Here is a 25,202-nt window from a genome sequence, read left to right as displayed (position 1 = left end):
CGGTGATTGGCGGACAGTATGCAAAAAACATATTGAGTTTCACTGTAAGCGAAAAATGAAAGGATCTAGAAGTTAAATAACATTAGCATTTTCCTCAAGGCCTTATCACACTAGCATAAGCCCATAACATTAAACATGCGAGCAAGCACTTACAGCCAGCCTACTCTGAATATCAAAACCTTGTTAGCAGTTAGTGCTACCACTATGCTAATTTGTTATTAGCATTGCAATTACAGTAAAGCACTCTACTAACAAACAACCAACTGTTGTGCGTTCACAACCCAAGTAACATTGACCTGCTGATCTCTTTCAACACAAGAAAAAGCTGTGTACATTTCTGACATCATTTAGCTTTTCAGATCATCAGAGACGTGAAGCTACCGCAATGTGCCTTGTGCAGCTAACACAGAGTGTATTCTCGTAGCGATTGCTACAACTGCACCATGTTTGTTAGGAAAGTAGCTTTTAGAAATGTATCAATGTTCTAAAATGTGTGACTTTAACTCAATATTTAAAAAACAGAGTGATTGGCAGACAGTATGCAAAAAACATATTGAGTTTCACTGTAAGTGAACAATGAAAGGATCTAGAAGTTAAATAACATTAGCATCTTCCATAGGCCTTATCACACTAGCATGTACAATCAAGCCCATAGCATAACATGCTAGCAAGCACTAACAGCCAGACTCTGAATATCAAAACCTTGTTAGCAGTTAGTGCTACCACTATGCTAAATTTGTATTAGCATTGAAATTACAGTAAAACAAACAACCTATGTTGTCCTTGTAGACGTCTAATAATATCCATCATATTGAAAGAATAGGCCTTCACCAAAGCATGTTGACAAAACTAGTAACTACAGCGAAAGACCTTTACAATCCAAGTCAATTAACTTAAATATGTATTGTGATAATGTCCCACACAGCTAGTTGGTTACAACAATCTACAGTGATGTCACAGGGATTTCAGGCAGCAGGTAGTTGAAGGTTAATCCATCGCTATGGCTACAACTGCCTCATGGAACAACAACGTTTTCCTTTCTGTTTGTTTAATATAGGAATGCATCTTTGTCTATCACACTTTGCTTCTGTAGATCTCCCATCTGACTTTATTGTGAGCTTGTTTTTTCAAAAAATAAATTGAGCATGTTTTATGAGACTGAACAGTCTCATAGGGTATTGGACTCTCTTAAAACCCAGGTAGGTGCAGAATAGGTTTCTCAAAAATAAAGCAATCAGGAAGGCAGTACTATGCATGACTACAAATGATAGTAAACTATATGTACACATTGTACCTACTTAACTTGTACTTGGGACAGGACTGCAAAGATGGGATATTCCTGATCATAATCAAACTTATATAAATGTGCACCAACATTAGTTATCAGTGTTCTCTATTCTCAATTTAATAGAATAAACTGACAATAAAGAAGTCTTATAACATATGTTGCTTCTGTCTTTGGAAGGCCTTCAGTGTTTGTTTTATTATGTATCAATCAACTAGTTACATTGTCATTTTGTAAATTAAGAAAATAACATCCAAAGAATTAAACAATTATAATTGCAATGTAAATAGTTTGCACCCCATTTTTTTACTTTTAAATGAATCTTTATGGTGTGGTGTTACCAATTCTTAAAATAATACAAGGATTGGATGTTCATCAAAGGATTTTCAGGGCAATCGATTTGCAGCCAATCAGAGACGAGGCTTCTGCTGCACGCACCCATCATGCGCTGAGGCAGACAGAGCGCATGCGCAAAGGCACTGACACGACAGAGACCACGCAGACCACGCATGAGGTGAAGAGCACGGCACGTGGCGCGCCCAGAGGAGAGAAATCAGCACTTTGAGAGGTAACGGTAAAAACTATTTATCAACGGATTCAAAACACTCGAGACTTAAAACATTGCAAACCTCAAAGTCCTAGCTATGGTATACATGTTGTTTAATGACCGAAAACAAAGTAATGTTAGCTAACGTTACCATAGCTAGGTAGCAGCTAGCTATCTATGGTAGCAGCTAGCTACCATGCTTTGAAAGTGAGCTGTTCTATGCCATCATTACGTGCAGGGTGTTCTTTTTTAATGATGCGCAAGATGCGTACTCGAATGGCTGAGCGTGATGTGCAGTGAATGTTTAAGAGTTACTTTTTCGCAATATTATTTAATAAATAGTTTAGCTAGCTACCTAGCATACATTGTACTAACTCCTAATGTTAGCTCAATCCTTAGTTTTATAATCGATTTTTTCGTGGGTATAATGTTACACGTTATGTTACATGCACATTATCCATATCTTTTAGATCCTATGTTAAGGCTATAAACAGAGGTGGGAGAAGTTCTCAGATCTTGTACCTGAATAAGAGTAGAAGTACTCAGGTCTTATACTTGAAGTGGTATTAATGTACTTAAAGCTGCTGCCGTGTTATTTAAGTTATTTTTGCTCAAGCATGTGCAAACTTGTGTCTCTTTTTTCCCCTCAGCTGTTAGCTGCAGTACCAGTAATTGCAACCTACCAAGAATAAACAGCAGCCAGAGATCCTCAAGTAAGATTTCTTGCCATATTACAAGTTTTATCAATTCTCAATGTCCTATGTGGTATTGCTATGCAAACAGTGAAAGGATATGGAAATCATCAAGAGGTGGCTAAAATATGTTTTTCTGCTGACCCTGTCCAGAGCATGGATGTATAATAAGAACTGGATACAGCGTGGGAGGCGGGGCCTCATTCATTCCTATGATAGTTGCTCATTAGCGCATGATGATAAAATGGCCCAACTTTTGAGAGAGTGAAACGTCACAGATTACCCGGCATGCCTGAGAAGTACCCGTATGTACCCGTATCATAGCGCATGTGCAAGTTTAACCAAAATGCTCGTTCACATCAAGCACGTCAATTTGTGTACACGTAACAGCACCGTGCGTTCATGACAGCATGGTAATGGATTGTTATTATGATGGATTTGATATTAATGAGGCGGCAGCTAGCGGCTAGCTAGTAATTATCCTAATGTACACATCAATCGTTATGTACTTAAATTACGATCTAGTGATATCCAACAGAGCTTCATTTAGCATGAAAGAATTATTGCACTGTATATATATATATATATATATATACACAGTGCAACAAGCTTCTTAGTGCAATAATAAGCTACAGGGGCGTTAATCTAACGTCGGTAATATTAACTTTATTTAATACAACATTTACGGTACAAGATTTAATCATACAGCCCATGTAGTATATCATATTTTACAAATGATGAATTACAGCAAACATGTGCAATATATCCATTAAGGCGATATGGGTCCGTTCTTATTGTGCATCCATGGGTAAAGACAAACGCATGTAGTCAGGGCTCGAGCTTAAGGACGTCCCGTCGTCCCGGGGCCGAAAAAAATAGTGTCGGGGAAGATACAAATAATTTTGGGACGAATTTGGGACGAGAGTTAAAATAAAAATACCCTGCTAACTCTACTACAAACGGCGATGAAAATGAAACCGACTGCACGTTGTGTGTAGCACACAGTTATTAAACCTCCTTGTCAACATAAACACACACGCACAAAACATTTAGAAACCCGCAAAATACACACACATGTAGCTACAGCTGTGCCGCTGGCTGTGCTCGCGAATTCCTGGCCCGCAAATTCGCGGGTCTAGCTATATACTGAGTGTGTGTATTTCGCGGGTTGAGTGATGTACAATGGCATCCCATGGAGGAATTCTGAAATGTTTTACCGTTACATCACAAAAACGCACAGCAGAACCAGACCCTGGAGCGCCGGCCTCTTTATTTACTTACTCCTCTTCATCCCCTATGGGTAATAAGGCTGAGATGAGAACTCTCCATCGTATTTAGTCCTGAGCAATATGCTGCGCCTCTCCCCATGTAGGGATGGGTACCGAGCCCCGGTATTAAACGGGCCCCGGGCCGGAATTATTAAAGACAGTGGTAACGTTAAGCTCCAACGTTATCGGACTTTTTATCGGTACTGGAGACATTTAAAAAAAGATGTATTATTGCTACATACACATTATATCGCAGTTTTAGTTTCTAATATGCAATAAGACTACAACATGCGTCTATGATGTATTTTCAAGCTTTCCAATCCAGGCGAGATCTCTCTCTCCCGTCTGTGTGCGAGGGGGCGGGGCAGTTTGTAAAGGTCTCCTGACTGTGTTACAGATTGTTATCCTGGTTAGTGGTTACTCTGGGTTCTGTCTTCAGGACAGTGTTGGATTTTTTTGTTAATTGGATGGGACTTGATTGGATTCAGTAATTTTCTCGTTTGTGTGTTTGTTTAAATATATTTGGCCTTTGTTTATGTGATTGAATGATTTACTCAAATAAAAAGGTTGATGAATTATCATCTAATGATTTGTATGATGTTTTATTTATGTTAATTAAAGGTAAATGATTTTAACTAATGATAATGTAGAAAAACTAACATTTTAAATTCGGGACGGTCCACATTAATTTCGGGACGGCTTAGATTGTATTTCGGGACGGTTCCGGGAGGATGGGGAAAAAAGTTAGTCGAGAGCCCTGATGTAGTGCTGAACACGTAACTTGAACGTGCCGGGCGGCGCAGTCCCGTGGGTTAGATGCGCGTTCATAATGCAGAGGGAAATAACTCTCAGAATAACGTTATTAGCACATTTTTACAACTTGAGGAATTAATGTTTTTAATAAGGGCTATACAAGTGTTCCTACTGGGTTGTTTATTTAGTTTAAAAAAAATTATCCAACGAGTTACAGACCACTTTTTCCCCATGTAAATCAATGGGAAAAAGTGTTTCCGGGCCCAGCAACCTAAAGGAAGTGTAGTACCGCCGTTTGGCCACAACGAATATTCTCATCAGACTCCGGCGCACTTCCTGGGGGCTTGGTCCAGAGCAGTACATTGCTTTGCTTCCAGGTGGTTGCTCCTGTCTGCATCTCCAAGCTCGGGGCATACCGGCCATCAGTGGCGGATTGGCCATCGGGACGTTCGGGACGAATCCCGATGGGCCGCTCGGCCCACTTCGGTACCGGCAGGGGCGGACTGGCCATCTGTAGAATCACCGAACGGTCGGTTGTCTGTTTTTTAAACGGCATCATTGAAGTTGCGCTGACAGGCGACAGAGGTCCACCGTTTCCCAGTCCGCCCCTGCCGGCCATCATCTACTCCAGGTAATACACTGACTATAGATAAGTACTGTACCTTTTATAAAACCCCACTTTAAACACCCAAACTATCCCTTTATGATGTGACATTTTCTACACTGTTAACACTTAAACACTTAGGAAAGAAAAGAAAGCTGCAGGAGCTGATCATTCCTAAAATACAATTGGCCATATGATCACCAGTAAAAAAACAACAACAATCTGCACTAAAAAAAATTGGATTTATAAATCTTTTGTGACTTTTTCCTTTGTGTACCTTAAGGGAGTTCTCCCCTGACAGCTGGACACTACATGATAGCAGAGGACCAGACCATCGTCATTGGCAGTGTCCTGAATGTTGTCGACGCCCTGATGCTGATGTTTGCAGCATATTACTGCGTCAACATTAGTTATCGCTCAGAACTGGGAGCTACCCTGGAGTTCTTGCAGAGGTAACACTTGAATTGTAATTATTAAGTCATTCCATCCTAAACCACAGAGTAGAGGATTGTGCACATTTCTGACACACGATAAGTGCTCCTGCCAATACAAGATAATCAAGATAAAAAGATTATTGTGCTGCATTCTGTTTCACATTATGCTCTCGTTTTGTCTTGGGTTGTAATTCAGCGTACCCCTTTCCTTTGCAGTGGTGTGCTTTGGCTCCTCCCTAAAAGCCCAAACTCACTCTTAGCCAATCGGTGGTATGTTTACTTCAGCTCAATGAAAATGACGGAAAGAGGGCCCTTAGTCGACAACAAAAGAAAACCAATTCAGTTATTTGGAAAAAGGAATTGTTTTCAAGGAGTCCTATTGAATAGGGATTCAGGTAGGACTGTATAGGGGAAGGTTTCACTCGGAGTGACTTACACTTTGGGGTGTCGGTAAGAACACACAAGATTCTTGGTAGCGGTTAATTTCCTTAACTTATTCATATCAACACAACAGCACAGTAATACAGCCGTGGAGCAGGTTTAGTGTATGTGTGTGGTCTATAACAGAGAAACACACAAGTATAATTAGAATATTGTACTTCTACCATCAAGTAAAAGCTTAGCGTGAATGTCAGCACCTGATGAAAATGAAATCTGACGAGGAAGAAGCAACTATTTCTTGCACCGAAATGGGATGGGCACCGGAACCTGGTATTATTGCAGTGAACAAACACATTCAAACTTCTTTCGGTTAACTACGATGCTTTTACACCGCTCACTCTGCTGCTGACACGCACCTCATCTGCCCCAGTTACACACAAACCTCTCAAGATTGTACTCGTAGCTACCCACATTAAAATGATCTTCAAGTGACCGCTTGCTCATGTTTACAGACCTGCTGCGATACTGTCCAGTGTGATAGTGATGCCAAATGACGACTTTATAGAACAAAACTCTATTCAAACCAATGCTTTAAATGTACAGATATGATCATAACAGTTAATGAAAAGTACATTTAAGAGTAGCATTGCCCTTTGACTTCAAGCTGTAACTGTAAAGACAATTAATGGCTGTATCATCCACAGGATTTGTAATTAAACACTAAATGTAAGTGTACTTCTGTCTTAACAGGTGCCTATTCAAGATCAATTCGGACAAGGGGACTAAAGTGGAGAGGAAGGAAGAAAAACTAAAACAGCACTCGATAAAGGTGCATTCATTAATTACAAACGTCGCTGACTTTGAATGGAGAGAGTAGAAATACACACACATAGTCATGTACACACGCACACACAAAACTGGTAGATTTCTTTAGTGTTTATAATTGTTATCTTTTGAACAAAATGTTGGGAAAATGTTGGCTTGTTAAATGTTGAAATGTTTCATTGCCGGTCTATTCTGCTATATATAATATATTTTATTTATTGTTTTTATTTTTGTGATTTATATTATTATTTTCAATAATATATTGTATATATAAATATTAGGGCTGTCAATTTAACGCGTTAACGCAATTTTTTTTTACCGCCACTAATTATTTTAACGCGATTAACGTAATGTGTATTTTTTTTCCTCGGTCGCCCCGTAGTTTTAGAGCGTATCGAGTTTAAAATACCATCTACAAGCTGATGCTGACAGCCCCGCTCCTGCCGCCCGCTTGTGGCAGACCACAGGACTAGGAGGGTGTGTGTATGTGTGGCCCGAGCGAGCGAGAGAGAGACCTTACGTGCATTGTTGTTGTTAGCATCTGGTGCTAGCTAGCTGCGCTAACGGATACAAGGAGCTGTTTAAATGAAAACATTTCGCCACAACTGCGCCGAGCACTTGACTTTATGCAGGTAGCCAGACAGTGGGACATTGTACGAAAAGTCAGCACACTCAGCACGGATTTTGCGCAACATGATTGCAGCGTCCAGGCAGCTCCCGTTCGAGCATATGCCTTGAGTTGCACATAGCTCCAACGATCCATCACACACACACACACACACACACACACACACACACACACACACACACACACACACACACCATTTGTATTGTATTATTGTATGAGAGAGGTTCCAGGTTGAATTGAGACGAATATTTGTAATGTTCAAATGATAATAAACATTAGCATAAAGCATATTTGTCCACTCATATGTTGATAAGAGTATTAAAAACTTGAAAAATATTCCTCTAAAGTACATTTAAAACAGATACAAAATGTGCGATTAATCGCGATTAACTATTTTAATCGACTGACAGCCCTAATAAATATATATATTTGTGATTTTTGTTCTACAAAACATCTGACAGTTAATGTAAACTTGGGCTTTTGCAAAGTAAAATGACATGTTTACTTTGTGTTTTACATGTAAATGGTCTTAGATTTCGTGAAGTTCGCTGACGACACGACCGTCATCGGCCTTATCACCGACGGCGTACAGAGAGGAGGTAGAAAACCTGACATCTTGGTGCCAGGATAACAACCTCCATCTCAACGTCAGCAAAACCAAGGAGCTGATTGTGGACTACAGGAAGCAGCAGGGAGAGGGACACGCCCCCATCACCATCAATGGGACTACGGTGGAGAGAGTCAGCAGCTTCAGGTTCCTCGGTGTCCACATCACTGAGGACCTGACATGGACTCTTCACTGAGGACCTGACATGGACTCTTCACTGAGGACCTGACATGGACTCTTCACTGAGGACCTGACATGGACTCATCACTGAGGACCTGACATGGACTCTTCACTGAGGACCTGACATGGACTCATCACTGAGGACCTGACATGGACTCATCACTGAGGACCTGACATGGACTCTTCACTGAGGACCTGACATGGACTCATCACTGAGGACCTGACATGGACTCTTCACTGAGGACCTGACATGGACTCATCACTGAGGACCTGACATGGACTCTTCACTGAGGACCTGACATGGACTCTTCACTGAGGACCTGACATGGACTCATCACTAAGGACCTGACATGGACTCTTCACTGAGGACCTGACATGGACTCTTCACTGAGGACCTGACATGGACTCATCACTGAGGACCTGACATGGACTCATCACTGAGGACCTGACATGGACTCTTCACTGAGGACCTGACATGGACTCTTCACTGAGGACCTGATATGGACTCTTCACTGAGGACCTGACATGGACTCTTCACTGAGGACCTGACATGGACTCATCACTGAGGACCTGACATGGACTCTTCACTGAGGACCTGATATGGACTCTTCACTGAGGACCTGACATGGACTCATCACTGAGGACCTGACATGGACTCTTCACTGAGGACCTGACATGGACTCATCACACTAACAGCATCACCAAAACAGCGGCTCTTGTTTTTAAATTGTATTAGTCAATGTATTGAACATGTTAGAAACGAAACAAACAATAATAATAATTCAAGGTATAAAAAAAAGTATTCTCAAAGTTTCTATCATGTTCTAAAAGGGCAAGAAGAAGCTTAAAAACGTTTCTGGTCCTACCCCCACTAGCGTACATTGTTCATGAAAATACAAGTTTAAGTCATCGTCATCAGCGTCCGTGATATTGGATTCATTCTTTTGCACAAAACAACCAAAAAGAAATAACTTTTACAACGACAAGAAATAGCAAGCATCACTTCACAGGTCCTGCTCAGAACCATTCAGGATTTGGTTTCTAAATGAGAGTTTTAGTTTAGATAAAGTTGCACAGTATTTCAGCTAGGGATGTCCCGATCACCTTTTTATGCTCCCGATCCGATTCCGATCATTTGATTTTGACAATCTGCCGATACCGATTTTTCCCGATCCGATCTTTATGCAATGCATTAAGAGAAAACAAAGGTAACAGATAACGGCTGGTCATCCAACGCAATGAATTCAGCTATCTTAGCTGTTATTTTTTTGGCTTTTTCACTGTTCTGGGGCAGTTTCTCTTTCCTTTTAAAAGTCTCTGAAAGTGTCGGTTGTTTCAGTGCCGTTACCTGAGTGGCCGCTGTGTACTCGTCGTGTTGTTGGTGTTTGTTTCTCAGGTAGCGTATTAGATTGGTCGTGTTGAACGTAGCTCTGTTCTTTCCACCACGCGGAACCTCCGCCTTGCAAACATTGCATCTGGCTGTTACACTGCCTTCGCTTTCAATTTTATAATACTTCCAAACTCCTGACATTTTCTCTGTCCCGACTCCCGAGTCACCAGCTGAACGTAGCCTCTCGTTAGCTTACTGCTACTATTAGACACTGCGCCCTGCCCACTCTGTTGCCAGATTTGACAGAAATAAGCAACCAGGTCTGAAAACAAGCCCAAAAGAAGCAACACATACATGATGTTGTGTAATTTTAAACCAAAACTAAGTCCTCAGGATGACTTTAAGACGTGAACATGGTCATTTTTGTTTTGTAACATTAAATAAAATAATAAAAATATTTTATAAAAAAAAATAATAATAATTCCCGATCCCCGATTTTTTTCTCCCGATTCCAATCTTTTGAAAATCACGTGATCGGCTCCGATCCCCGATCACGTGATCGGATCATCTCTAATTTCAGCTCATCATTACAGTTATTCAACAGATGAACACCTTCTGTTGTGATGCAATGAAGTTTGGAATTTGTTCCTGTGGGTTTTTAAAAAAAAGAAATGCAGTTTCATCTCAACATGTGTATGCTTTTTCTCCGTGTGAAAAGTCCCTGGACATTATGATGTAATTGTTCCGCAGGCTGAGGAAGTTCAACATGGACTCCAGGATACTCTGCATCTTCTACAGGTGCACCATAGAGAGTATCCTGACTGGCTGCATCACGGCCTGGTACGGCAGTGCAATCATATTCCGTATACTTGCATATAGGCTCTTCTTGCACTATTTCTATTCTATTGTATTTGTATTTACTTGCACTATTTTATCTGTTTTATTTGTTCTATGTTCTATATATATGTTGCACTGTTGGAGGAGCATGTGACTTCAGTTTTTCATTGACATATCTATACTGAAGATAATGTACAAATGACAATAAAGTCTTGAATCTTGAATTTACGGTATTTTTTAAAATTACATTAATCTTCTGTCTTTTTTTATCATTTAAAAAAACATTTATTCTGTTTTTTTAGAGGTGTATGACTTTATTCTAACTATTATGTTAAAAGAAAAAGATTTAATGGAATTACAAAAACATTTCTTGTAAAATTACAGATCTTTTTTGGCAAAAAATGTGATAGTTAATGTAAACTAACGCTTTTGCATAGTAAAATGACGTTCTTTTCTTTGTGTTTTACTTGTAAATGGTCTTAGATATGCAACATGTTCTCACTCCCAACCCCACATGTTGACGGACGGTCAGGGCCCCTCCCCGTCACTCTTACGTACAGGGTACCCCTTGGAAGTCAGTTTTCAACGGGCAGGGCGTCCCATTGACTTACATAGAGCTCCCTGAACGTTGGTAATAGAGGAGTTGGGATCGCGGCGAAATGCTCTCCGCAGATCCATTCTCACAGCGTTTATCAACCTTTTTCTTACTCAATATCAAGCCACACTTATTGTTTTTACTTCTTCATTTTAATTGAATAATGTAGGACTTTTGTTGCCGTCAATTATGGGGAGAGTAGGGGCTCAGAATACTGAAATCTGTATTGTTTCATCGTTTTTTCCTTCTAATTTTGTATTATTTTCTAAACCACACACTGTTATTTACTCAACAATAACACATAATTATCCTTGTGTTTATTAATAAACACAAGTTGGAGTCCGTCAGGACCGAGGGTCGGAGCAGCTCATAGTAGTTGCTTTAGAGAATTTTACACCCGGAAGTAAGTATTCTCTCCGCTTCGCTTGACAAACCCCGTGATAGTCCTCAAGCTCTGTGATTGGATGTTTGAGTGTGCGCCGAGGGTTACGCCGAGCGTTGAACAACACTTTGAAATGGGATGGAACCACGGCAGACTGTCCAAAACTGGATTTGAACGAGTCCACTCCGTCCCCAGAACTACACATGCTGGCTATTGTGTGTTTTGCAACATGCTCTATGGCACGTCTCTACTGGGAATTGTAGTTTTAAAAGACGTTTTGGTATTTCCCATAATAAGAAGTTGCCAGTATTAAACTGTGTACATCCCTGGAGGTTTAGGGGATAGGAAACACTCAAATTTAAAACATATAATTAATAAATGGGTGAAAATTGCTTGTGCCCATAATGGGCAGCATTAATATACCCACATGACAGCTAAGGTCAGAAGAGCTTTATTTAACAGCTGGTCTTATGTCTGTGACCCCTCCTGTTGTTAATTGATAAGCCTGAAACATGCACTTGTCAAGGTTCAGAGGCAAATATGGCATAGCCATCGATCATCTTACATTACATTATCCAAAGCGACTTACAATAAGTGCATTAGACCAACAAGATACAAACTTGAATAAAACAGAATCATATAAGTACATCAGGTTTCATAGAGCTAAAACATTTCAAGTGCTACTCAACTGGCTTTATATAAGCCAGTCCTTTATTAGTATATAAGTGCTTTGTTAGTAATTATATCGCTCAAAGTGGAGTCGAAAGAGATAAGATATACTTTATTGATCCTAAGTTGGAAACATTTGCGTTACATCAGCATGTAGTTGTAAATATGCAGTGGTGTTTATTTGTAAATTATTTAGTATAATCACACAAATTCTGTGTTCTTTATTTATTGATTGTTCAATACCTGACAAGGTCGGAGATGAAAAACCTTGGTCACAGGTTCCTCAACAGTGCATTACAAGACATCTATCAATATGCGTGTATACCTCCACCATTAAACTGTCATATTCTGCACATTTCTTATATTATAAGAGTATAATACATATGTATAATATCAGTTAAAATAAGTGCTTAAACATACAGTAGTTAACATTGCAGGAAAGCAATCTATTAGTACTTTGTTACGGCCCGTCTACACTACAGGCATCAAAAAATCTTGAAGCTGGGCGTGTCTGAAGCTTGGAGATTTTTTGCGAGCAACGCGACCAACAACCAATCACATGAATCTCCCGCCCCCGACATACAAAGCAATAGCAATGTTAAAACGAAGTAAACTGGATATAAAATCCCCAAACAGGCGAAAACCTACCAGTTACACCCACTGTCTCTGCCACCTCCCTCCATGCCTGGTTCCTCCGGTTTGTATCCCGGTAAATAGTTCTGGTCGGAAAGAACCGGGTGATTTGCTACCGTAATTTCTCGTTTGGAATATGAGGAAATGAACTGCGGTCTGGCTCTCCCAGCTTGCACGCGGTTTGATTGGCTAGCGCTTGTACTGGCGGGAATTGCAAAAACGGGATTTGATTGGCTGACGCCAGCTTCGAGCAAGCATCGAGCCTCAAAAGTTGAACATTGTTCAACTTTTGACACCGATAGACGCTCGCGATGCTTGCAACGCCTTGCCATGCTACCCACAATGCAGTTCGGCGAAGTTTGAAAATATCCTACGTCACCCCATTCAAATGAATGGGCGAAGCGTTGGAACTGGCGGGAATTGCAAAAACGGGATTTGATTGGCTGACGCCAGCTTCGAGCAAGCATCGAGCCTCAAAAGTTGAACATTGTTCAACTTTTGACGCCGATAGACGCTCGCGATGCTTGCAACGCCTTGCCATGCTACCCACAATGCAGTTCGGCGAAGTTTGAAAATATCCTACGTCACCCCATTCAAATGAATGGGCGAAGCGTTGAAAGCATTTTTTGACGCCTGTAGTGTAGACGGGCCGTCAGGCTTAATATGTATACCCCCAAAGCTTTTTTCTTATTCAAAATAAGACCTTAACCTAAAGTATTCTTTAATGTTTAAATAAAGCCTTATTAGTGTGTCTGTCTTTGTCTCCTATTAATATCTAATAATAAAAATAAAACATTTCAATAACGTGCTTTAACCACCAGGTGTCCCTTTCTATCAGCTGTGCACCGTTATGGTGTACAGTATATACCAATATACCGATTGGATCAAATATAAAAGTCAGCCGAATTAGTATTGATACTGCAAGGAGACGTATTGTGTGAAGAGAAATTGAAGATTTTGTTTGATTGCTGATATATTTATGATCCACGTCACATATTAAGTTTCGTCTGCAGTTATTCCTGTTTGTCGAGAAGTCTTCTCACCAGGGCTCTATAAATAGCGAACTACGGCAGATATGTAATATTTAATGCAGCCGAACCGTGTATTACAATGCCGTTATGTGATGACCTTCAAAGAGAAAAGCAAGCACACTCGGAATAAAGTTTTTATTTTTATTTTTTTTAATGTTTTCGGATTTAACATCAACAGGAAGTCCGGTTAACTATAATGTCCGTGCGCAACAATACCCCAACCCAGCGCCATATAGACTGAGAGTTACGTCATCTCCGTTCACTCCAATGGACCACTTTTTTACAGCAATGGCGGATCGTGGAGCCTCTCAATCGTTCCCCGGAAGTTAGCGCCAAGGCTAGCAGAGCTGTTGAGTTGCAGCATAATTGACCGTTCGTGACGGACTTTTAAAGGTAAGAAGTTTAAAGATTTATATTGCAGATATTATCAGTACATCTGATTCAAATTAACATGTGTATTAAAGGATGTCAGTGGATTATCCCTACATTTGTAGATTTAGGGAACATTTACAGATAACAGATTAAGCTAGGATACCGAAGCAAGTTAGCAACACACGTTGAACAGCCTTTTAATTGTAAATTCCGTTCTCTTAATGTCATTTCGTCCAACGTTGTTGAATTAGAGAAGAGGGGCTTCTAAACGGGATTGTATGCGGGGGTGGAGGGAGTTAAATATTAGATAAATATAACTTTGGTGCGTGTAAGAGTGAGTGTTTTTAGCAGAGCCATATTGTGTCCTTATGATTATGTTGATTATTACCTGTCTGTATTATGTTGCAGCTCAGCTGATTTTGGATTGATGGCAAAGGGAGAGGAACTTAAGTGAGAGTGAAAACACAAGGTAAGTTTAATACTACTGTTTTATATAAGTAAACACCTTATCTCCCCAAGGCAATTTCCCATCCAATAGGTGTGCTATGTAGGTGTGTATAACCCTTTCTCCTGTCTGTTACTCCCTCTTTCAGCACAAGAACCAGAGGGGGATTCAATGGAGCCTGAATACCTGCACTGAGACCCTCACCCTGCACCCTGAGTCTCAACTCTGTTTTTCAAGCCTTTCCCTGTTTTTTTGTATTAAACAAAACATTAAGCTTTCCCAATGGTGTGGTTTTCGTTTTGTGAAAAAGTGCAAATGCAGTGTTTGTATATAATTACATCACATATTTTTTTTGCTGTTGGTTGTGAAATTGCTCCTGCTGACTTGAGCCAGCCATTTTTTCCTCCGCTCTGTGTCAGTGGGGAAGCCGTACATTCGTACTCCTTTCTCGAAGCGATTTGAGCATCCCCAGGCAGCACAGCAAACCATGGTGGCGACTAGGAGGCAGCACAGCAAACCAGGACAACACGGAGGAAAAGGCACAGACAAACTGCATGATATGCTATTCAATGTTTATTGAATTCCATGTATTTGCAATGGATGTTCCTAAAACAACACATGTATCATCATCATCATGCTGCTGCTGCTAGTCCTTTGATAGTCACCTGTCAGTCTCCTGTCCTTTCTGAAAGCCATACAGATGACATTAGTCATTTAGATAACTTGTGTCCTCAATTACCATGGGCTTACTGATTACCATGAATTTAAGAAAATGGTAGAAATTAATCTAATCTGAATTTTAAAGCATTACTTTAGATCCCCTCCCTCTAAATATATCAATAAACATTAGAAAATGATGCTCCTGACTACCATACAAGTTTAAGAAGATAATATTGGTTTTAAAGAATTCAAAGCTATAAATAAACAGCAACAGGCTCTTTAACCAAGGCAGCCTAACATGTAAACTAGTTGTTCACACTAATCCTAATATTATCACTTAATATTAACAAATTATATTTTATTTTTTAAAACATATTGATGTAAATACATACACATATCGATTTGTTGTATAAATATTGCAAATCAAAACCTTTATTCACTAATAATTACCAAAAATCGTAGTTCTATCTCCTGTTATCAATGCATTCACATTGCCCGCCATGAACTTCCGGGGAACGATCCTCGTCTACATGAACAACGTGACGATAACCGTTTTTGGACTTCCGTTGTCGTAACTCTTCTATCTATATGGCGCTGCCCCAGCCAACCCATAGATCCCGGGGTGAATAATAATCACCACATTACACACATCCCTTCACATTTAAATTTAAATTTACATTAAAGTATTTCGTGAGGCCTTCTAAAATGTTTTTAAATATAATTAGGGTTGGAGTTGAAGAGTTTGTAAATTATTGCGTTGCGCAATCGCACAACGGCACGTCCATTAATTCCACAACCACACACATGGATTATCATCGATTTAATACATTAATGTAGCCTTCGTTTCTGCTAAAAGAGGTGTCGACCAGCTGGGGCAACAAGAAAATCGGTGAAATCGAGTGTGACTGTCACTACCCGATCCGTCCCCCTGCCCGATCTGTACTGCGCATGTGCGAGATGGTCCGCCATATTGGAGAACTCCGGACGGCTACCCAAAAAGGACATTTGACACAGTGGCTTTTGGCAAAGCTGAAAAATAAATTGTTATTAATTGTTATTGAGTTATTGTTATTACAACGTGACTTCACTATTATTTAACCCTTGTGTTATGTTCACATTTCGCACCCTTTGGTAATGTTCGGGTCAAATTGACCCGGGACATATTTCAGGGTTTAAAAAAAAATACAGAACTAAATTCAACATGCACAATTCCTTATATATATATATTGTCTTTAACTCATTCCCCAACAATATAAATGAAATATATGATTCGTTTTTGAAAATACTCTTTGCTAGATCAAATTTAACAATGGAAGTGTCCATCGTTTTTTGTGATAAAAATTTAATTATGTTAAAAAAAAAATACACCGTAATAAAAACTAAGTTTACATTTTGCTCATGCTTTTCTAGGACTAATGTAAATTAAACATTTTTTCATTAATGTTTATTATTTTTAATCTGTCATATAATAATCAAAGCCCTGAAGGAAATAAAGCAATTTAGCAGCAATTGGAACACAAGAACCACACAGCCAAAAGTATTTGGCTGTGAAATATAGAGAGAATGAAACATCCATATACATTCCATAGAACAGATATAAACACAAAGCAAATAAAAACAATTAACAGTCACTATTCATAAAATACAGTATATCCGAAAAATATATTGATGAAGTGACGCTGCAGAACATCATGTGAGTCAATGGGCAAGTCCGTTTAGGAAACACATGATGTACAGAACTTCATCGTGTGTATAGCACAGATGTACTTGTTGCAGTTGCTGCATGTAGTCTGTGTCTTGGAGTCCTTTGAGGGTCCACAGACCTCACAGCTGGCTGTGGGGGTCTTCCAGAAGCTGACTGTGGGGATCTTCTTGCGGCTGGCTGTGGGGGTCTTCCAGCAGCTGGCTCTGAGTCAAGTTCATCTTCCAATTTGCTGTCAAATTCTGAGTTTACCTCCACATTATCCTCATCTTCAGAAATGTCTTCCTGTTCCACTTCACGTGTTCTTCTAATGCATTCCACTCACTCTCATCCATTATTAGCTCCAAGGCTCACTGAGCAGAATACCTTTTGGCCATTTTGTTGGTATAATTGTAGTTCTGCACTATACTGTTACTAGACTGAGGTTATGTCTCTGTTTAGTCCCTCCTCCGGCATGCAGGTGCAAGAAAATGTAAAATGTTTATACATTTCTGGAAGATCTAAAATGTTTATAATGTTCTAGGATAGTTTTGTGTACACACTAAGGGTAAAGATCAAGGGAAAACAGGATCAAACAGCTTCTCTATGCATACAATTGTGTGTGTGTGTGTGTGTGTGTGTGTGTGTGTGTGTGTGTGTGTGTGTGTGTGTCTTTAGTTTGTGTGTTTGTGTGTTTTTCTCTGTCTGTCTGTTCTGGTATTGTATCCGGGTCAGATTGACCCGAACCTCTTATGAAGGACATAAATGCGAATGGGCATTTTTTCACAAGTGGAAAAAAATAAAAACAATTCCACATGTCCTTCACAATAAATAAGCCCCGGCCATTGAGTTTCAGCTAGAACGAAAATATCCTTATATTTTTTTGTATTAATTGAAAATGGAAATCGGGTCAATTTGACCCGAACACCACACAAGGGTTAACAACTCTTTTTATTTGGTTCTTTTATTTGGGGTTAAGTACATTGTCAGAATAATTGAGAAATGGATTTAACTTCTGTTAGACAGCCATATGCCATACATTTTTGCATACATTCACAGTAAATATGTATTCAGTATGATAGCTGTCTAACAGAAGTTAAATCCATTTCTCACTTATTCTGACAATTTTTTTTTTTTACTATAATAGGATAGTCAATACCTGTGTTTTTTCAGTTTATTAATGTAAAGTAGTGGTTAAATTAAGCAAAATTACAAAATATGTCTTTCTTTACTCATATTTTCTTGCAATTATAATTTTTTTAATGAGTATTAACAGTATGTTGTATGTATTTGACAGTGATATAGCCATAACAAAAGTATTTTTTTGTAAAAATACAGAAAATGCAGCTAATTTTGCCAACAGAAAATCATTTATTTTTACGGTTAGTTTTGTTAAATTCGCATTTAAAAACTGCTAAAAAAAACTGCTAAAAAAAACTGCTAAAAAAAACAGATAAATAATGTATTCTATTTCTACAATTTTGTTAAAATACATCACACATTTCAATAAACCGTGTATTATTGTAATTTGAATTTGATTTCCTGTAATTATAAAATACAATAAAAAAACAGTTAATCTTTTGGGGGAAAAAGTGTAAAAAACTTTTTTTTTTTACAGTGCTGGTAATTAATAATCTCTGCCTGCAAAAGCAAACATATTCACACACATGTTGCGGTCACAATATAGGTCATATTATTCTGAGCCAGTGGCTAAGCTTTGTGTAACACAATGGAGGATGTTCAGCGTGTGCAGGATGTACCCTTTGGTGATAGCTTGAGAAGCGCCATGAACTTCGGTTAGTGAAATCATGTTGGTGTCAAAGATTTTCCGAAACTGTTAACGCTGAGGTTCATGATCAAATCTTCAATATGAAGGCAGCACACTGCCTTTCCCATTCATCCCTACTACACCTGTTCTAGGAGTACTAAGCAAAAGGCGCCATCTCCTGGTTAAATGATCACAGCACATATGGCATTATGTCTTCATTTACAGTTGAATTCAATTGCTAAAACATATGTTTTGACAACAGGGCTCATTTTGTCAAAATTCACAAAACCACACTCCCAAAGTGCAAAACACCTCATATATCTTGCTAAATGAAGCACTGCACTCAAATAAACACTTACCAAAACCAAACTTTTGCACCAAATGGCACAAACTTCACAAGACACTTTGTCCAACCAACTACACACTGTGGTGCTCAATCTAAAGCACACTCATCTTTTATGGTGATCTGAATTCTGCATACAAAAATTGTTTGTTTTGTTTTTCTCCAAAACAAATTGGTGGAACACTCCTGCACAGCATATAGTTACAGTTGCGTAAACACATATGATGCCTCTGTCAAATACAGTAAAGTGAAAGGAAAACTTTGAGGAAAAATAAATACAAAAAATATTTTTAGAAAAATCAGAGGAGGGAAAAATACTTGGGCAGCATTTTACCACCTCACTGGGTCAGGCCACAGCTTCTCATCAACCTGCAGAAAAAGCATCACCTGTAGGCCTGACGGTCATAGATACAGGCATTGCTGCAAATACTATAGGCTTGTTTGAGACAAGCGAGACCTGCGCAATTGCGATCAACGTCACGCTAGTGCGTTGCACAACCCGGTATCACGGCAAGACGTGAACATGTGACGGTTTACCATGCTGGGAGACGTGAACATGTCACGGTTTCGTCCCCTTCAAACGTGACAGCTACACGGTATTGTTAACCCATGTTAACCAGTGGAGAAATAACCGGAAATACCAAGCAAATGCTACCCCGACGTAATGATTTATTTTTTAATAGTCACAATCGATTACAGCGATTTTCTTGTTGCCCCAGCTGGTCGACACCTCTTTTAGCATAAACAAAGGCTACATTAATGTATTAAATCGATGTTAATCCATGCGGGTGGATGTGGAATTAACGGACGTGACGTTGTGCGATTGAGTTGCCAAGCAACAGCTTCGGTTCATGTTAATTTACAAACTATTCAACTACAACCGTAGTTAAAAACATGTTAGAAGGCCTCACGAAATACTTTAATGCACATTAAAATGTAACTGTGAAGGAATGTGTGTATAACAAAATACATCGGTCATTAAACGAAACCGGAAACAGACGTAGGCAAGATCCTCAGCTCGATGATTGGATGGTTATCCGCAATGCATGCTGGGATTTGGTGTTTATGTGATGTGAAATCTGAAAACGTTTTTTAAAAATACAATAATACTTTATTCCGAGTGTGCTTGCTTTTCTCTTTGAAAGTCATCACATAACGGCATTGTAATACACGGTTCGGCTGCATTAAATATTACATATCTGCCGTAATTCTCTATTTATAGAGCCCTGATGAGAAGACTTCTTGCAAACAACTGCATGCCGCCACCTCCGGAGTCGGCTTGACTCGGTTTGCATTTATAAAGAATGCACACCTGTGTTTAATCCATAGACTGGTTTAATCGTTAATGTCAGATATGTAGCCTACTAAGTATGGGAATCTGACGTCATTGTCACCTGATGCGGTCACATGACCGGTGACCGAGTAAACAGGAAGCCATAAAAAGTTTGCCGTCAGTTCAAGAAAGTCTCTCTTGGCTGCTTGTCACTGGTCTTCTCCCTCTCACAAAGGGCGAGTGCAAGACGAGAGTTTACCATTGACGGAGGAAAACTCTCCCGACAGGCACAAGACCGGAGCTTAATGTACACAACCGGCCCAGCTACCCGGGATATTACGTGACCATTTCCCCGGCAGGATTAAGCCGAGTTGGAAACCTACTCTGTGGAAGTATGCCTTGTTTTTAACTCTTTCATTTTATATTGAGTTGGTGAATGAGGCTGGCAACTAACATGTTATGTTGTTTCCTTTTCAAAAGGACCAGGCCAGCCACTGTCCTATAGTGTTTCTTGTGTATTTTCTTACCCATTTTCTTCATGTGCAGTGTAGGGCAGTGTTACGTTCCCTTGTAGAGCTAGGGGTACCAAGGGAAGTAGCGACACACAAGATAGCCGGACGAGAGAAAAAGGAGAGGAAACTGAATGCTGAAGGAGTTTAAGTGAGGTTTTAATTAGTTAAGAAGTAAGGCGGCTCACCAGCCCAATTACAAAACAAACTTACAGTAAACAACACACAACTATGCTGGGTCTCACACAGAGACATGCTGCACACATGCAGCCAGATGAGAAGGAGAGAGAAAGCAGCAACCTTCCCCCTGTCCTATATGGAGGCCCTGATTGAGGATAGGGAGCACCTGGGGAGAGGCTGCACCTGGGGACAATCAAGGCTGCACCTGGGGAGTCAGAGGGAGAGAGAGAGAAACACCCACACAAACACTACGGCACGTAACACTTCCCCCCCATAAAACCAAACAAGTGTTTGGTCACAGTTACCAACAACACCCACCACCCAGTTCACCAGCATACCATTGGATGCTTGGAAGCTGCTTCCAAGCATCACACTCCGCCGCCAAATTACCAGGGTCAAGACAAAAGAAACACAATCTCTTAGTGTCAGGACCTGGGAGAGAAACGGACTGAGCACGTGTGACACGTCTCTTACGAGCCCTACAGTGAGGATAACTGCCCTGAGGATACACTTTAGGTTTCAAGCACTCATCAGGCCCTTTGTTAACACTAGGACACACTGTTGTAACCAAACCCACCCCTTCTGGGCGCTTGCCATCCACTGTCTGCTTTCTCTTCCAAGCTGCTATCATATGACCTGGGTCTAGACAAAAATGACAAGCTCTGTTTATCCTGGGACCTAACAATGGAACACTGGCACAGGGAACGTAATTGTCAGGAGCTCTACGATAAGTGTCCCGCTGAGGAGGATCACGCTGAAAAAAAACGCTCTTGTGTATCAGCGCAAACTCATCTGCCATAATGGCAGCCTGCTGAAGGGTAGTCACTTTCTGCTCATTCAGGTAGACTAGCGTACGCTCCGGTACACAGTTTTTAAACTCCTCTAACATCATTAGCTCGCACACTGAAGCAATGTCATCAGCTCTACACGCTCTACACCACCTGTCAAAGAGGGCTTTCTTCTCCCTCGCGAAGTCCACGTACGTTTGGCCAGAAGCTTTCTTCATGCCGCGAAAACGCTGCCTGTAGGCCTCAGGCACCAGCTCATATGCCCTGAGAATAGCACCTTTCACCTTGTCATACTCCAAACTATCCTCGAGAGAAAGAGAAGAGCAAGCCGCTTGAGCCTTGCCGACTAGCTTACACTGTAACAGAATAGCCCACACATCTTCTGGCCAGTGCAGAGCAGCAGCAATGCGCTCAAATGCACCAAAATAGACTTCCACCTCTGATTCACGAAACACAGGGACCAAAGAAATATGCCTGCTCACGTCAAAGGAGGCAGCAGGACCAGAAGGTGTAACTGCAGAATCACCCACCACAGCTGCTTGGAGCTCTAGCTGACGCATCCGGACAGCAGTGTCTGCCTCCAGCTCCAACTTCCTGATTTCCAGCTCCAGCTCCTGCTTCCTGATCTCCAGCTCCCTCCTGAGCTGAAACTCTCGCTCACGCTCCTCCCTCTCACACTGGAGACGAGCCATACGCACTTTTACCCTGGCATCTAATTTAGACACCGTAGGTGAGGATCCTGCCGAAAACAAGTCAAACTGAGGTGTGGTGAAAATGTTTGCCTGTTCCGTAGCACTCTGAACCACCGTGCCAGGAGATTCCACTAAAGCAGGCCACCTCAAAACCCCCTGTTCAACTAGTCCAGTTATCAAAGTAGCCTTGAGTTCACTTTTTACCAGAGCCGAGGAGACAGAAACATGATAATGGTCAGCAACTAACCGCAAATCAACCTTCCTGCACCCCTCTAGCTGACCCACAGTAGGACTGGCCACAAACTGCTCCAACACAAAACCCATCCTCAGCAACGGCTACTTACAATATTATTATTTATTTACAAACTTCCCCAGATCCTGCCTACCAAACTTACCTAACTATCTTCTGGGGCGTGCCGGGCTCGAGGCGACTTTAAAAGGCAAACATCAGAGGCCGAAACCCTGAATCGCCTGCCCCCAACAGGGAATAAATCCCCACCCAGGATTACCCCGAAAATAAAAAAGGCAAAATAAAAAATGAGTGCCTGAAGGAAGGACTGATTCAGTCCAGCTAGACACTCCCCTCTCTAAACTGAGGAAGATGTTCAACAGTAAATACTTTCACAGCCAATTCTACACTTATATACACTACTGCTCACCACCAAACACAATATCAACACTAACCAACAACCAAATACTCACTCTTTGTCTCAAAGATTGGACGAGCCCCCATGTTACGTTCCCTTGTAGAGCTAGGGGTACCAAGGGAAGTAGCGACACACAAGATAGCCGGACGAGAGAAAAAGGAGAGGAAACTGAATGCTGAAGGAGTTTAAGTGAGGTTTTAATTAGTTAAGAAGTAAGGCAGCTCACCAGCCCAATTACAAAACAAACTTACAGTAAACAACACACAACTATGCTGGGTCTCACACAGAGACATGCTGCACACATGCAGCCAGATGAGAAGGAGAGAGAAAGCAGCAACCTTCCCCCTGTCCTATATGGAGGCCCTGATTGAGGATAGGGAGCACCTGGGGAGAGGCTGCACCTGGGGACAATCAAGGCTGCACCTGGGGAGTCAGAGGGAGAGAGAGAAACAGCCACACGACCACACAAACACTATGGCACGTAACAGGCAGTATAATCATTTTAATATTTGTGTCGTAGGTTGCGCTCCTCTGTGGCGTAGGCCTGGGCCCGGGTGGAACGCTGCCTGCCTTCAGTGTAGGGACTGCACGGTGTGACACTTTATTTTCTGTATGCTAAATATCTCATTGTTATTATTTTATAGAGATTGTGGTTTAAATATTGCATGCTTATGTTGTTTTGGTGTGTGGCTTTTCTTGTTTTTGTCCCTCACGATTAGCAGGCACTGCAACCCAGCGCAACTGAGGAGGGTAATTTATATATGTATTGAATTGTATTTGCCATTATTATACTGGACATGAATCGACATTTTAAACTGTTTCCAAACACTTATTAAATAAAGCTGTGTTATGTTTTTGGAATTCATGCCTCTGTCATAATTGGACCGATTAAGGGAAGCTTTAAAAAAAGCGATCCACGACTTACATTTAGGGTCCACGGGTTCCTCCTGCCCCTTAGCAGGAGGTGGCGTTGCCAAGTACTAGCTTTACATGTGGCAACCTCAGTCACGGTTACCACATAAGTAAATACATTTGTTCCTGCTCAAGATTAGATTCAACTTTATTGTTATTGCACATATTACAGGTACTGAGACAACGAAATGCAGTTTAGCTTCTAACCAGGTGCAACAAACAGTAAAGTGAAAAGTAATGTACACAATAGCAGTGGCGTTTTCTCCCGGAGGCCAAGGGAAGCCAGGCTTCCCCTGTTTTTTCGGATTGTAGTTATAATTTAAATAAATAAATAAAAACACTTTGTTTTGTTTCGATAATTCTCCTTGCTGTGTGTTGCTGCCGGCCGTCTCTCCCCCATTCTCATTGAGTACTTTACAAAGAGTGAAACAGCGCCCCTCTAGATGTTATGGTGAAACAGTAGATTGCACTCTCTGTTGCGAGAGGAGGCCAGCCGAATCTGGCTTCCTTTGGTGAAAAAAAATGGAGGGATTGACCAATCAGATGAGGCCCACGTGATGCCCCTGCCAACCTGTGATTGGTCAGGGCCATGCCAAGGGAAGCCAGCCGCCTCTAGCTTCCCTTCAGGGGCGGCTGGCGGCTGGCGATTTGATTGGACACTGCCATCCAATCAAATCACATCAACATCAGTTTTAATACTGTAACTGTCATCACCGCCGTTAGAATTATCAAGCAAATGAAGCATTATGGAGGGTGGAGAATTTGGCGTACTTAATCAAACATAACTTTACTAAACTTCCGCTACAGCAGCAACTGAAAATTAAATCAGATGACAGGCCAATGCCCGCCACTCGAGCTGTGTGTACACAGAGGAAAAAGGGAGAGAATCGGACGTTCAATGAGGACAAATATGTCCGCACGGGTGGCTAACTGGAAGCGCTAAACTTCAGCGTCTAATTTGCTGGCCATGTCTTCTTTTGACAAGGATTCGTGCTCCCTGAACAATCCTTGGGCAACTTCAGGATTCATCGACCTTGCCAACCTGTCACGGGCAATTGAGAGGCACGGTAAATCCAAAATCACATAGATTGTGTGATTGTCTGCCTACATTAATAAGTAAAATGCTTAAATTAATAAGAAGAGAGTTTTTCAGCTGGAGAGTGCGTGCGGACCTGTCGGTTAGATAACAGGCGTGTGCAAGTCCTGCATCTGTGTGATACAAATGTGTGTAAAATGATACCGGGCGCTGTA

The 25,202-nt window shown here is 40.8% G+C and overlaps 1 long non-coding RNA gene across 1 annotated transcript; it reads left to right on the top strand.

Moving 5' to 3' along the window:
- The first annotated feature begins 5,495 nt into the window (after window positions 1–5,495).
- LOC117555797 lies at window positions 5,496–8,074 on the top strand. Its single transcript, XR_004570444.1, has 3 exons — window positions 5,496–5,601; window positions 6,715–6,793; window positions 7,951–8,074. It is a non-coding gene; the product is annotated as an uncharacterized LOC117555797 (long non-coding RNA).
- The last annotated feature ends 17,128 nt before the right edge of the window (window positions 8,075–25,202 follow it).

The sequence above is a fragment of the Gymnodraco acuticeps genome, unplaced genomic scaffold (assembly GCF_902827175.1).
Source record: "Gymnodraco acuticeps unplaced genomic scaffold, fGymAcu1.1, whole genome shotgun sequence".
Lineage (NCBI taxonomy): Eukaryota > Metazoa > Chordata > Actinopteri > Perciformes > Bathydraconidae > Gymnodraco > Gymnodraco acuticeps.
Note: the sequence above shows the minus strand (reverse complement) of the source record. Positions and strands in the feature narration are given on the sequence as shown.